General features: G+C 46.5%; 1 protein-coding gene across 6 annotated transcripts in view; it reads right to left on the bottom strand.

Moving 5' to 3' along the window:
* GRIP2 (glutamate receptor interacting protein 2) overlaps positions 1 to 14,677 on the bottom strand; it is a 239,420-nt gene that overhangs the window by 91,006 nt on the left and 133,737 nt on the right. The window contains exon 1 of one of the 6 annotated variants that reach the window (XM_057417666.1): positions 8,905 to 8,919. The exons of the other annotated variants lie outside the window; for them this stretch is intronic. The gene's annotated coding sequence lies outside the window, so the exon portion shown is untranslated. Of the gene's footprint in view, positions 1 to 8,904; positions 8,920 to 14,677 lie in introns of those variants that run through there. 6 annotated transcript variants of the gene reach the window in all.

Here is a 14,677-nt window from a genome sequence, read left to right as displayed (position 1 = left end):
TGTAGAACTAAGCACCAGTTTTAGGGGCAGAAAGTCAAGTAAAGCCACAGAGATGAGAGTCAGGATCAATCAGGGCTGTCTGCAGGGAGGAGTAAGGTTGTTCTACTGACTTTAAAGTGAGCTCTAAGCTCCTAACTCATATGTTCTCACCACACAAAGCTTGCGTTATGCAGCATCTCAATCCAAAGCAAGCATTAGCTATGATTGCTGGGGAAGCCTGGTGGGCAGCTCGCTGCAGTGAAGGAGTGCCCTGCATCCCACCTCCATGACTCAGCTCCTCTCCATCAGGTCCCTGAGGCCACCAGTGCCAACCCAGGAGTGATTCACACAGTCCTCCTGGACTCATGGCGTCAGGGCTGTGAACAGACTGAGAAGTCCTCCGGGGAGGAGTTGTAATCTGGTGAAATGCCTCATTCCAGTTACATCCGATGTTCCTCTGCCTTGACCTGAAACCTTTCTGGCACAGCCTGAAGGGAATTAATACCAACCCACATGCAAGCAAGAGAGCTGGTGAATAAGGGAACCACAGGATGAAGACGACTGCTCTCAATTGAGCAACTTATCCTGGAGCTTTGCATCCTAGAAGAGGACCCTCACTCTCGTAGAAAAGAAAAGGGCATCTCTCAGCGCTAGCAGGAGCGGTTCTGCATCCAACAGTCTTCCTCTCCAGCATCAGCCAGGTGGCTGAACACCAGGCTCCACTTGGAGTGCAGCTGAGGCAGAGGAAGATGCTTTTGGGGCCCAGGGCAATGATGCCATCCTATCTCAGCCAGCAGCCCAAGGGAATACCATGGCCTCTACACCACACGTGCGCTCATGGCTCAGCTGAGAAGCCAGCAAAAGGGCCATTTTATTCCTTTTTTTTCTTTAGGGAAACAGGAATCTCGGAATTTCAGGCAGGGCTTTTGTCTTTGCACATCATCAACATTTAGCAGCCTACATGAGTGCACAGTTGGGCTTTCGAGGCATTTCAATTCTGCTGTCACTTAATAATCACCAGTGACTCAGAGGCTCCTTTTCTTCCCACGCTCTGTGGCCCAGAACTCCGGATCCTTTTCCATCCCTTTGAATCCACTGGTACAGAAGATAAAAATCTATTAAACGAGACTGCTTGAGCACTGCATCTGCAGCTAATCTGACACACCAAGAGCACGATTTGAGCAGGTATTACATTTGGGACTTTTCCCAAGACACTTATTCAAGTGCATTTGCAAACAGGATGCTGTATTAAGGCAAAATAAGGCTCTTTCGGTACCATCAAGGATAGGACAAAACAGTGCCAGCTATCATCCAGTCCCAGAATCTTAGTCTTGCTACAGCTGTTTCTAAGTGGGTTTGGTCTACCAGGAATACATTTAGACATAGATGAGAAGTGTAACATAGCGTTTTCTTCTCAGAGGCACAATCAATCCCCATTGTACACTTAGTAGAGATAAGAAGGCTGAGGCATAATTGATTTTATTTTATGGGATGCTCTACCACAAGCATCTTTAGAAAGAGTTCAGCTATAATGAACATACAGTACAAGATGAGTCTTCACTGAGGGAAATGTCAAACGCCTAGGGACAAGTTTAGATCTAAGCAACTTCAGATGCATTACTCTGCATCTTAGACGAGGCTCTTCAGTTATGTTAAGCCAAGTGTGCCAACACACATGTTCCCTATATATTCTCATCAAGACAAGGACGAAGTTTACCACCATCTCCCTTGCTAATGAAATACCTCCCGCTGTGCCTACTTCACTTTAGGAAGTCCTTTTCCATCTGTGTCTTCCTGTCACCTCATCTGTGGCACCTTGGGAAAGCTCTTTTCAGGCTTTGTAACAAAAGTTGGATAAGATGGGAGAAGTCGGCACCATTTCTTCTTGCTTCCACACAGCATCCTGAAGAGCCACCCCACCACTGCCCAGGGTTTGGGCTGCTTCTCACACTGCTCCTGCTTGGAGTCCATGGCTGACAGCCCCACTACCCGTCCCTTCTACATCACCATAAGCACCCATCAGCTCTGGAGGAAAGGGATTGCTTGTTCAGACAAGTTCACCCCATCACCCTTGGCCCTGGATGGTGCTGCTGGGGACTGGCTCTGCTCCAGGGCCTATTGAGACACATTTGCATGCCTGCACTAGCACAGCTACCCTAAGTACCACTTTTGTCTGCGACAAGACACCTCTGTATGGATTGCAACACCAAGGAGTTAGTCATCCAGTCAGCAGACAGAGAGCAAACACAACTAACCAGGGAAATAAGCTTTGTTCCGTGTGAAAATGCTGGGCTTGGGTAGGGCAGGAAGAGGATGAAAGCAGTGCTTGAATGAAACACGTGAGCGGTGGGGATGTGAATTTGGGAAGTCCCATTTCAAAGCAAGTGCAAGGATGGTAAGGGAAAAAATAGGGCGGAAGTCTAAAGACTGAGAAGATACAGAAAATGCCTGAGTGCAAACACACATAAAACCTGGGATGCTCTTGCAGTTTGCTTTTGCTTTGCTAGTTAGTTTTGGCCAAAAACCCCTACTCCTATGTCAAGGTTGTGCTTCAGCTTCGCTTTCCTCATGCATAGAGCAGGGGAATGAAGGAGGGAAGAGAGGATCTGCTGGCCAGCAGAGCCTATGACACTCTGACAACACTGCACTGAGTTTAGCCATCACATACTAATACAAGCTGTGTCTGATCAAAAACTGAGCAATTAGAGCAGCCTGAAAGGTTAATGGCATGCTCCACCTAACTGTCAATGCAATAGAGGAAGGTTCGTAATACGGACACCAGGATTGCACCCCATGATCACAGACTCACACTAGAGACGTGCGGGTAGGTGACAGAGCTAACTACAAACCCTACTGAAGTTGCATAGGAGAGCTGCTCTTCAATCCCATTCACAGCAGGGTGAGGGCCATGGGAGATGCCAACATGCTTTTGAAGACTGAGCCATGCCACCATCCATTTTAGATATCCACTTTTTCTTCCCAGGAAACTCAATTGCAGGAGGGGGCCAAAAATGCCATCCCCATTCCCCGACCCCAGGAGAAATGCCACAGAACGTAGAGCTGTCCATTCAAGATAACTTACTACTGGACTTGATGGCATCAATGAGACCCAGAAGGCTTTAGGGAACGTTACACATGGTCTTACCTAAAAATCACACAGGTCACACACACAAGTCATTCTAAAACTCCAATCTGTTTAAAAGCCTCAATATCCACATTCCTGCACTACCTGAAAGAACAACCACCAAGAGGTGACCAGGAGGCAGTCTCCCACTGTGATCATTCCAGCTCCTTCCAGGCAATGGCACAAAAGATACTCTCAAAACGTGCCGGTACGAGCAGCCTGCTGAGTACCTGCTAGGAAGATGTGTTCATTAGCAATGACACCTTTGCTATTTTACATGCAAACAGGACCTGTGACCTGCATTTGTGTAGTTTAGAGCAGACATTTCTTGGGAAGCCAAGCTCAATACATCATTACCAGCACTGCTTGAGCCACTCTTCAGCTGCTAATTAACAATCAATTTATGTTTTCAATTCTAACATCAATATTAATATGAAGCTTTTATTAATGCCATAGCAAGACGCCCATGAGCACACATGGGTACAGCTGACCTTTCAAAGCAACTAGAGAAGGGTCACAAGAGATATTCTTGTCTTATTTATCTATCCCCCCAGGTAACATTGGTGCTGAAGGGCACAGTCACACGATGGAGTCACATTTGTGCCGACAGCCCAGCAACTGTCACAGCTCCGGCTGCCACCAGTGCCAAGGGCAAGGGGAGCTCCCGCTGCCCCTCGGTGGGTCCATGAGCTGGGGATGCTCAGGAGCCATGAGCCAACTCTGCCCTCTTGTGATTACAGGCAGGCTTCCAACCTCTCCTCCATCCTCCCTGTGTGTTGGAAGAGGAGAGGGCTTTCTCCAAACAGGTACCTACTTCCATCAGACATAAGAAGGAACATTTATTTATTGAGATCTGTAAGAGGTGGAAGCAGCTGGTTGATAGTAGGATTTAGCAAGTTCCTCAGCAGAGTAGAAGGCACTCGGGGCAATACCTGCTCCTCTCTGGGAACAGCCCAAACCTCAGGTTTGCTCCATCTCTTGCAAGAATGATTTAGCCCCATGTTTGGCAGTGCCCAGCAGCAGACAGACGCTGCAGACATGGGGCTGCCTGCAGGGAGCACATTGGACATGCAGGTAAGCCTCTAATATCCTGAGCGTTTGGGTCTTCGGGCCAACTCAGCACAAAAAGAAAGGCTGGAGAAACCTCTCCCCACCACCACGTCCTCACCTTTCCTTACCCACCCACCCACCCTCCAAAGCCGAGCCGGCTCCACAAGCTATTCCCACATTTTCCATCCCAAGGCGGGTGCTGGCTGGAAATTAAAGACAGCAAACCCCTTGATTCCATTACCTGCAAAATCCCATTTTCCCTTCCTAAAAGGAGCATCACTTGTTTCAGAGGCTGCTAGACCAGATCCTTTATACACAGCAATCTTGGCCTCGCCTGCAATGCATGGTGCTCCACGAGGGAGCAGCATGTACTTTCAGTTGAGTTCTACAACTCCTTTTAAAATGGCTTATGGGGAGAACAGGGACAGAAATGGATACTATTGAATGCTTTTATTTTCACAAGCGCATACACAGGGTCGCAACATCACCCTGCAAGAAAGAAGGTGCTGCTGGGATGCACAGCTGATTATTCCTTGCTTTGAGGCTATATAAGCTGAGCTACCAGAGCGAAGAACTTCTGGAGGGTTAAAAGAATGAACGTAAAATAACACACAAGCAAACCAAGCCAATAAAAACCACCCCAAAACCAACCAAAAACCCTGAGAAACCCAACTGTAAGGGAGAATCAGGCTTTAAAGCTGATTTCAACCCTGTTACACCTAGCTCTTCAGGAGTTACAGGTCAGCTATTGAAGCCAAGAGGGCCTGACTTGACCATCATAATAATATGTTGATATTCCAAACAAGTCCAATAGAAACACCGGACACCCCTAACATTCTTTCTCAGCCTTTTGGTAGGATCTGCATCATGGTAATGGTTATGTTGAGGTTCAGATTACCCAGCTTAACTTCCAACTGATCCTCATATCCAGGACTGCTCAACCTACTGGATCACTGCCCATTCATTTGTCAAGATCCTATGATCAAGAATATTTAGTTGGTACATGCTGGACAATGAAAAATGACCACTAACTTGTTAAGGATCTTGGAACTCTGGCTGAGCATGGACAAGGGAACAGAGAAGAACACTGCCACATTCCTGCCTGTGAGCTCGGGAATAGCCCACAGAATCCTCACCATAGCTTGCTGCACCAGCAAGCGAATGTGGGAGAAACATGTAATGCATTTAAGTGCTAGTAAAATGTATAAACACATACATACCTACATCCACCTCTCCACAGAAGCTTGTTACATACATTTCCATCACATTATATAGCCACTGCATGTCACTGCCTAGACAATATGACCAAGAAAGAGTTGAGCACAGGTTTAAGAGTCTTGCCTGGGATAAGGAAAATGGGGGTGCCCTCATCAGTGTTGTGAGGGCAAAAAGCAAGGAAACAGAAAGATCAAGGGAAAAAAGTAATAATAATAAAAACCAGCACTTGCTGCTCACAACGTGACTACAGAAACTGCCTGAAAAACCCAATCCTGAGGAACATCACCCACTGCAGGGGTTACACAATGATTTCTTGCTGGGCTGTTTCACAAGGCTGATTTGCAGAACAACCACTCTGATGCCTGGACCAGAGTCCTGCGCGAGCATCTGGTCATTGGCCAAACACCTTTTTTCAGCTCTGCTATTCTGATAGCTCATGCATAGGTGTTATTTTTCCTGGGATATTCACTATTTTTGCTGAGGTTTGTAAAGTCTCTCTCCCCTATTTCCCCCCTGACTGGATATACTGGGGGGAGATGGAGCAAGAACTCAGCCTGACAGATGATTACTTGCTGGCTGCCCTAGCCCCTAAAGATGCTCACGCACACCCCACCACACAGAATAGTGCCATGAATTAGCATTCAATCTCAGATCTGTCAAACTCAATGAGTGCAGATTAATGTAGCCTTTTAATTAATGGATTTTGTCAGGGGAAAATAAAAGGGAAAACAACATTGCCCACACTACTGCAATAACTGATACAGGATGGGGAGTCAGTCCTCCACTCCCAGAGCCAGCCTCTTACAAAGCCTTTCCTCTACCTTTCCTGATTTCAACTACTGGAGTTAAACTCCAGTAAACCCAACCATGCCATCTCACTCCATCAAAAACTCTCTCTCACACAGACCTCAGTTGAAAGCCTGCCTGACACTTAAAGGAAAGCCTTTCAGATCAAAGCACACCACGACTGCTTAGACATGCCTACTTTGCAAACGACTTGTCTGTATATCTCCCGATTAGCTCCAAGTCCAACACAGGTCAACAGCAGATGAAAGGCAGGCATTTAGCAAACACCCCGAACTGCTATGAGTCTTCACTGCCCAGCTTCTTACCCACTCCTGTACCTGCAACTGTCTTGCTCCAAGCCTCTTTACTTACATCTCAGAAATCTGGATGTCAACAGGTCAAGGGCAATGGTGGTGTCTCTGGTTACAACTCCCCCACGTAGATATCTTACTTATTCCTACGGCACACAAGGTCAGCTAGCTGTACAAGGCACTCTAGGTCACTTGGAGAGACTATTATTATTTTACTTATTATTAGTATTATTACCAAATCAGTGGTTAACATCCTCAAGATGCTGGTCACCCCCCAGTCACTGAACACACACAGCAGCAGAGCCCCACAGTCAGGGGACCTCTCTGAGTGCCATGCACTGTACTGTATGTAGTTCCTCCATAGAGGGATGTTTCCCTCGTTAGAGGGATCACAGCCTCTCATGGCCCTTGGTAGCCATCAGAGTACATTCCTCTGGGGGCATCGCTCTCCTTGCAGGTAACATCACACCATATTATAACCCCTGCAAAGCAAAGATCACGTCCACAACCCAAAGATTCCTGACCTCCCCACTCAATCTGCACATGGAGTTGAAGCATTGAGTGACAAAGGTGCAAGAAGGGCAGCACTCGTTTACAATCTTGCAACCCCAGCATGAAGAACAAACCACAGGGAGGAAGCAAGCGCTACCGGCAGCGCATGGGAAGCTTGCTATAGGAGCATACAAAGGCATGGTTTTCCTACAACAGTGTTATTAAAGAGGTGTTTCGGAGATCTGAGGTCCATAGCAAAGCAATAAGTAGTAATTAGTTAGATAATGTTTACTACACGTAGCTTAAGAACAGAACAGCAAAGGATGAAGTGGTAATTGTCAGAAAATACAGGGGAAAAAAGAAAACAGAAGAAGGAAAGAAATCACTGCACTTTGGCCAGATACCTCAGGGAGTAAAAAAAGCTCTTAATTCCTACAGATTTCAAGATAAGTACAAAATTTGCTGTCATTAAGGGATCCAGATATGGATAGACTGGGTTTACTAAGGGCTATTTCTCTTGTGCCAGGGCTGCAAATTTGGATTCCTTGCCTTGTCCAGCATTCCAAATAATAGGCACGCAAAAGGCTTAGAAATCTACAAATAAATCTTCAGCTCAGGTTCAGCAGCGCCGTACCTGTTAGAATAGCCACCAAGACCCTGATCTCTGTGCAAATCCGAATTTCCCCTTACTCAGCAAGAAACATCTCCCCATCCCTGTGTCCTTGCCACCCATCCCAAAGGATGGAGATGACTGCAGTTCCCACAGTAACAGTCCTGTCGCCACTTTGCTATACTTAAGCCAGTTCCTCTGTCAGGAAGAGGATATGAACATGGAAAGCCGGTGTAATTTATGTGAGCAGTAAAACATCCAGATGAAAAGATTACTCAGTACATTAAAACATAATTATGGCCAGTTAGGAAGTTAAAGCACAAGGATAATCATTTCAGATGTCCAGAAGAGAGAGCGCTGCAGTCTGGCTTTTAGCACAGCATGTGGCTGCTTGTCCACGAGCACGACAGCAGACAGACCTTTATAAAAAGGACAGAGGAACATTCGGAGGTGTTTGGCAGAGGCAGCTCCCTCCAGTTGTTTTGTTAAAACCCACACAGTTCATGTCACCTGTAAAGTGCAATTCTTGAGGTTGTTTTTCTCAGCCTTAAGAACAGCAGGAGCCAAAAGCTTAAGAGAAAACAGAAAGCTCAACAGAAAGCAGCGCACATCACAGTGGAGCACTCACCCCTGCACTGACTCATGCAAGGATTAGATACCAGGAGCAGTCTGCAACCGCAGCCAAGCAGGACACAGGAGAACAAAAAACACAGTACAATAAACTCATGACTGCTTAGGGATGACTCAGGTCAAGCTCCCACCTCACCAATTCTTCCTTCACTTCAGAAGAAGCCAGTGTGTGTTCACAGCACACCATCCCCAAACCGCTCCACATCTGCCTAAGGAAACAGCTTCCCACAGCGTTTTCCCACCAAGTCCCAGCTTCTGCAGCATGCTGGATTTGACCATGCTGCTGCCTTCAAAGCATCTCATCAGCACCATCATACTTCAGATGCTCTTAACCAACAACGAATACAGGTTAAACCTATTGCTTTTAACAAGCAAGCCCCAGATCTGGTGATAGGAATAAGCCTCCAAAGGAAATCAGCCTTATTATTAAAAGCCCGTACGTAGTGGGGAGGACAGACACAACACCTCCTTTGCCCTTCCCAACTTAAAACCGCCAGCATAAGGCAGTCAGGGCATCATAGAAGTTTTTGTTCAGTTTAATGAAATAGCATCTGAAATACCTGCAGAGGAGCTTAAACCCAAACCTCAGACATGCAGCTCACAACCCGCCCTGCTCCCTCGTACAGAGGGAAAATGAAACCAAATGATGAGAGGTTAATTAAAGCCACAAAACAAACCAAGACTCCAGCCAGCAGTACAATTACCTCGGAGTGCCCTCCACCGGAGGAAGGTCTGCAAGAAGTGCATGCTCTTCTTCCTCAGTCCCGGAGGAGGTGGCAGCATTAGCAGGACCAGGTCTGCTCCACCACTCACTCACCAACACTCCAGCATTCCCAGCCTCCTTCCACCCCTTTGCACTACCTTGGTCCAGCCTTCTGAAGAGTACCTGGGTCTGCTCTGCTAATCACTGATGCAGAGTCTGGGGCTTCTCTCTCTCCTTCCCTCTCCCTCTCCAAATAAGCAATTAGCATGAATAATTACAGCTCTGATAATAATACCCAGCCACCTTTGAGCAAGAGGGAAAAGACTGTAATTAACTCTTTCTTAGGGATCAGAGGAGGTTGAAACAGCACAAGCCTAATTATCTTCTTCTGGGACGCCTCCTGGCTACCAAGAAGCCTTGGAAAGAGTGGGTAGCAGAGGTTAAGTAGTATCCTTTTAGGAACCTCTCCATCCAACCCAATTTTATGTGTCTCTACCCAAGTATTCATTAGATGTGCAAATTTACACAAGGGGGAAAAGAACCCACAATTTCCCCATTGTGTGCTTAATGGGCAGCAGGTATCCATGCACAGACCGCCTGCAGCATTATCCCATGATGAATGTTTGGCCACTGGGGACTTTGAAGCCATTCCCCATTCCTGTGCACAACACAGAGCCGCTCCCTGGTGGGTGGCTACCAACACCCGTGCCCAGGGCTCAGGAGACCTGACCCTGGGATGGAGAGGGAATTGATGCATAACCATAAACCGAGTGCACAGGCACTCCTACCCCAGCCCCCAGGTCACAAAGCTGGGGGGGGAATACACATAAATAATGCAAGAGGTGACTCAAGATCAGCTCAGGAGGGAAGCTGGCGGAGCACATTTAATAGTGCTTTTGCATTAAACCGGCTTGATCCCCTTCCCAAAGCCTCTCCTGGCAGGCAGGTGGGACAGGCACATGTGCACATCCTGCTCCCAGTTTTCTCTCAGAAGCAAAACACACAACATGCACCGCCCCACAAAGCACTTAAAATGAGTTCAGAGACTAAACCAACAGATGGTGTCCCTCTGCAATAACTGCCCCAAACCTCCCAAGGCACCGAAAGGTGATAGGGTTTATCCAGTTGCTATAACGTGCTCTCTTTATGTTACTGGGAAAGTGATTAATAGAGTTATTATACAATCTTGTCATGCTTTAATGCTATTGCAGTGTCTGGAGATGTTATTAGAGAGTGCCGCAGCGTAAGCGTTGCGTGTGTTGCCCTCCAAACACTCCAGTCTCTTATTAAGAGAGCACAGGTTTTGTTAACATCTCCTCTTGTACACTCCATTGACCTGCAATGTTTGAGAGGGGGGAAATCACTGTTTATGAAACCTCCTCACTAGTCTCAGAAAACCTGCTGAAACTTTTATAAGTCTCCAAGCATTTAAGCATTCATTTTCATACTGCAAAGGCTCTACGTAATAATTCTTTCATGTATGACATCAAGGTGGCTCAGGAGACTGCAGAATATAATAAACCACATTAAAATACAATAAAATATTTATTTAGATAGTAATTGGAAGATTTAATGATTTTGTCAGCAGAGCTTTACCAAGAAGTTCTATATAATGTGTATTTTACACTTCCTTACTTCATACACTCTTTTATTACAGAACTTTTGGGAGCGGAATGTCTTGAAAAATGGGAAGGTAAATATATTCTTAGAGACAATCTGAATCCCACAAGTTATTATGTGTGCTCCTTTCCCTGTAACATGAATAATTCCACAAGCCTTAAGTAGACTAAGCAATGGTGGAAGGTGAAGATTATATATTAAGACCCAGTCTTTGAAATCGTAACTATTATTAAATAATACGACCAATATGGCTTCATGGTTATGATATTGGGATCTTAAAAGGCTGTTTTATTGTGACGTAACTGTACCTGGTGTACCTGCACTTCTGGTGTGGCCCAATATGATTTGAAGACATGGTCGAGTCTGAAAAAGAAACGGGGCTTGAATTTCATTTTTACCATGATCTAACCAGCAAGGCAGCGAATCCAGCCTCTGCTCTGGATTCTTTCCAGCTTACATATTACCCTCAGCATCTCTGACCCAAGCAGGTTATTTATGTGCTATTAATGGACCCAGGAGGCACACGCTGTGATTCTCCAATCGCAAACAAGACGTCATTTCCATAAGCTGAATGTGGCCCCAGGGATGCGGAGGCCCTCAGACCCCATCACACTGCAGTGGGCAGCCCTTGCTCACAGGGATCCATTGTTGCCCACTTGGGAGGTGTTTGAGATCTTGGATCATGTTCAAAGCTTTATGATGCACAGACAATACTTTGAGAGAGTAAACTGGTTTACAGGCGGGGACCTGAGCATTAAAAACACAGACATGGGGATGCTCAGAGGATTGAAGCTTTGTGGCTCTGTCATCTGGCTCAAAGTCTTAAAGATGTGATTTGATTAACACCTTTAGGTTACTACTGAGCTTCCTAAACAGCGAGCGATGCAGCCTGTTGTACTCTGGTCTGTATACTCGGTACCAGCTGCCTTCAGGTGTTATTTCACTAAAACTTCTAGCACTTTCAATTAACATGTAGAAAAACCATCAGTCATTATGTCTTCCTGACAAATAATTGCTTTCCTTGGCTCCTTTCCTCATCACTGTAAGTTTCCATTTAATTTATGGACCCATATAAAACACAGAAACCCAGGCTAATGCTTCATCAGCTTCCTAAGCATAAAGTAATCAGCTTTCCCAACACCCTGGGTGGGGAGGAGGGAAGTTGGACAAGATGAAAGGGTGGCTCATCCAGCAGCAGACAGGGAGCTTGCAGCAGGGTGAAGGACAGGCTTGGACTCTCTAGGTCACATCTGCAGGGCTGGGACACGAGCAGTGGCTCCTAACCCTGCTGCAGTGGTATGTGCCTGCCTACCCCTTGGCAGAGCCTCCCACGGTCCCACACTGTGCAGGGCGCCTGCACCAGAGGCAAGAGATGAAAGGAGAAGGACGCAAGCATCAGAGGAATGGGGGAGACAGTGTCATAAAGAAAACACAGTTAATACCTTGCTAATTATTCAGACCTCAGGCCTGCCCGAGCCAACAGTTAGGGCTTCAAGCAGGAAGCACAGCTGAGGATGCTCAGGGAGAGAGGAAGGTGCCTTCCAGAGCTGGAAGGACCTACCAGTCCTCCCTGAGCCACTGGCTGCAGGTGGTCCATAGGTGCTGATGCCCTGGAGGACAGTGTTGCAAGCACTCAGCTCACCCAATTCAAACCACAACCCCAGTACAATCACCACTACATACAAATTCATCCTGCACCAGTCCTCTAGCACCTAACCAGAGCAGCAAGCTTAGCGGTCACCCCACATCTGCCTCACCATGGGCATAAGCCCCTGCTACGTGCAGGAGGGTGTCTGAGCACTGGGTGCAGAAAACTTCTTTGCACACATAGCTTCAGAGAATCCAGGTAAGAAGCAACACCCCCAAAGATTAAACAGCTGAAGAAGCTATGCCCAGGTGATCACAAAAACATGATGCTCTGTGCTTTGAGGTGGTGCAAAGGGCTTGCAGGGAAAAGCAAAGAACTGTGAGCCTCAGCAGAAATGGGGGTTGTGCTATTATACCCCAGTACCAGGGGAGAAGACTAAATAATTAATCACAAAAGCAATGGAGTGTTAACAAGCTGAGCAGGATCAAACCGCATGAAAGATGCAAAGCTTCCCCCCCCGCCCCAACCCTCTTTGGTGTGCTGATGAGCTTCATTTTAATAACTTGACTATCAAAGCCAAGAGGATATGCCACAAATAAACCAATGGATCCCAGCCCATCGTGACTTGGGTTTGTGCTGGGGATAAACTTGACATCTCCTTTGCCACCAAGCATGGGACCAGTTCAAAGCCGTGTTTTGAACATGGGAGAACTGGGAGAGCAAGGTGTCCTGGGCTTTAGGTGGTCACTTCAAGCCCAAGTATGCAGGCAGGGGGCTTCTGCATGTGTCACCCCACAAAAGCCACTATTTGTCACTTTAAGGGAAGGGGGATCATCCATATGGAATGGGAAAAGCAAATAAGTAATGCTGCTTCAGTGCCCTCCCTAAATAGCAGAGTCTGACTGTGCAGAATTGAGCAGCAGCATCCAGTAAACTGGAGCTGACAGGGATAACAGCCTGTGCACAAGATGGGAAAGGAAACACATGAACAGGGCTTTGAGAGGCTGAACTGATAGGCAGAGCTCTGCAATCCGTCACTGAGATGCTACAATCTGAAGGGAAATAAGGATCCTGTTTAATGGCCCAGAAGGATTTAGGGGTATTCACACACTCAGTGCAGGACACATGCACACACCACCTTCAGAGATCCTCTCCAGGAGTCTAATTTGGCTCTGGTGTCTTTATCCTGTAGAGTCTGAATAGGCTGATGCCTATGCAGCTAAGTAGGGAAAGATGATACAAGCCAATGAGATGGGCTCCTCTAAAGCATCTGTGTGATTGCAGAGCATGAGCCTCATGAAAAGATCCATGTGCTGAAGCCTGAAAATTCCTTGTAATAACACCCTTAGCCCTCTATCCTCTACCATGACATCAACACCACAAGCTTCAGTTAAATTAAGGAAAATCATAACCTAAAAATAACACTCACACGTATTGCATTTCCATCTCCAACAATTATTTCAGAATACTATGGGTACCAAAACACCCCCATATTATCTTTAATCCTGTGTATTTTATCAGAAAACCACACCAGACTGAGATTACCTCCTCTGCCTGCATCTCTTACTACCACTTGGAAAGAGCAAAGTGAATTTTGCAGGCTTCCCCTCAAGGCACAAAAGCCACAAGACACCAAAAGGGTGACAATTGACCTGGGACAAGAACCCTACAAACAATAGGATGCTGCAGGATGCGTCTGCAATTGCAGCTACCATAGCGCAGGTTGGGGCAGAGAGCTGAGACACAAGTCAGCAGTTCAGATTTACTCAGGCACTTGATGGCTGGGAGAGGTTTTGCTGCAACACTTTAATGATACATGGGCTGCATATTTTGCATTTCTGTGCTTAAAACCTCACTCTGTTGGAATGAGGCTGTATCCCTTGGCGGTACATCATTTACATCAAAATCTCCCCCACTTCTCAGCATGACTTTCATGTCCCCCCACCATTTAGATAGCAGAGGCATATATATGTGTGAGGATAGACAAAAGAAATAGCTTTTTCATACATTCATTGAGCTAGAAGCGTGGAAGATGCCAGCATACAAAGGGTTGAACTGATGTGGAAATGCAGCTCTTTGAAAAAAGGGAATTGAACACCAAAACTGGTTCAGTGCAGCTAAATCAGTCCCCTAAGGGCCAGTGGTAACAGAAACCTTCAGTCCAAATAAGAACGAGTGAAATATTCAGCAAACAGCATTTGATGCTTACATGCAGGGGAAAAAAGTAGTGTAGCTGTTGGAAAATGGAAATATCATGTTACCCCAAGCTACAGTAGAAGTGGCAGATGAAGGGGGGTTTTGGTAACTCCCAACATCTCCCAAGAACATGGCTAAAGCCAGTGATGGAGGTTCTTAAACTGGTCCATCACGCTGACCCGCTACTCAGACTGGTCATGCTGGGTTCCATCCAGGCACCATGGCTCTAATTCACATTCCTTGTGGTGAGGAGTCACTGAGCATGGACCTGAAATGGGCCTCAAAGGAGTAACCACAAAGAATTCAGGCTCTGACCCACACGAGTTGGTCAGACCTTCAGCTCCAACAGGATTTTACAGCTCCTTCTGGG

Source organism: Pezoporus wallicus, unplaced genomic scaffold (assembly GCF_028554395.1).
Source record: "Pezoporus wallicus isolate ANWC-B61680 ecotype Strahan unplaced genomic scaffold, APGP_CSIRO_Pwel_v1 contig_8542, whole genome shotgun sequence".
Taxonomy (NCBI): Eukaryota; Metazoa; Chordata; class Aves; order Psittaciformes; family Psittacidae; genus Pezoporus; species Pezoporus wallicus.
This window is presented reverse-complemented; position numbering and strand designations above follow the sequence as displayed.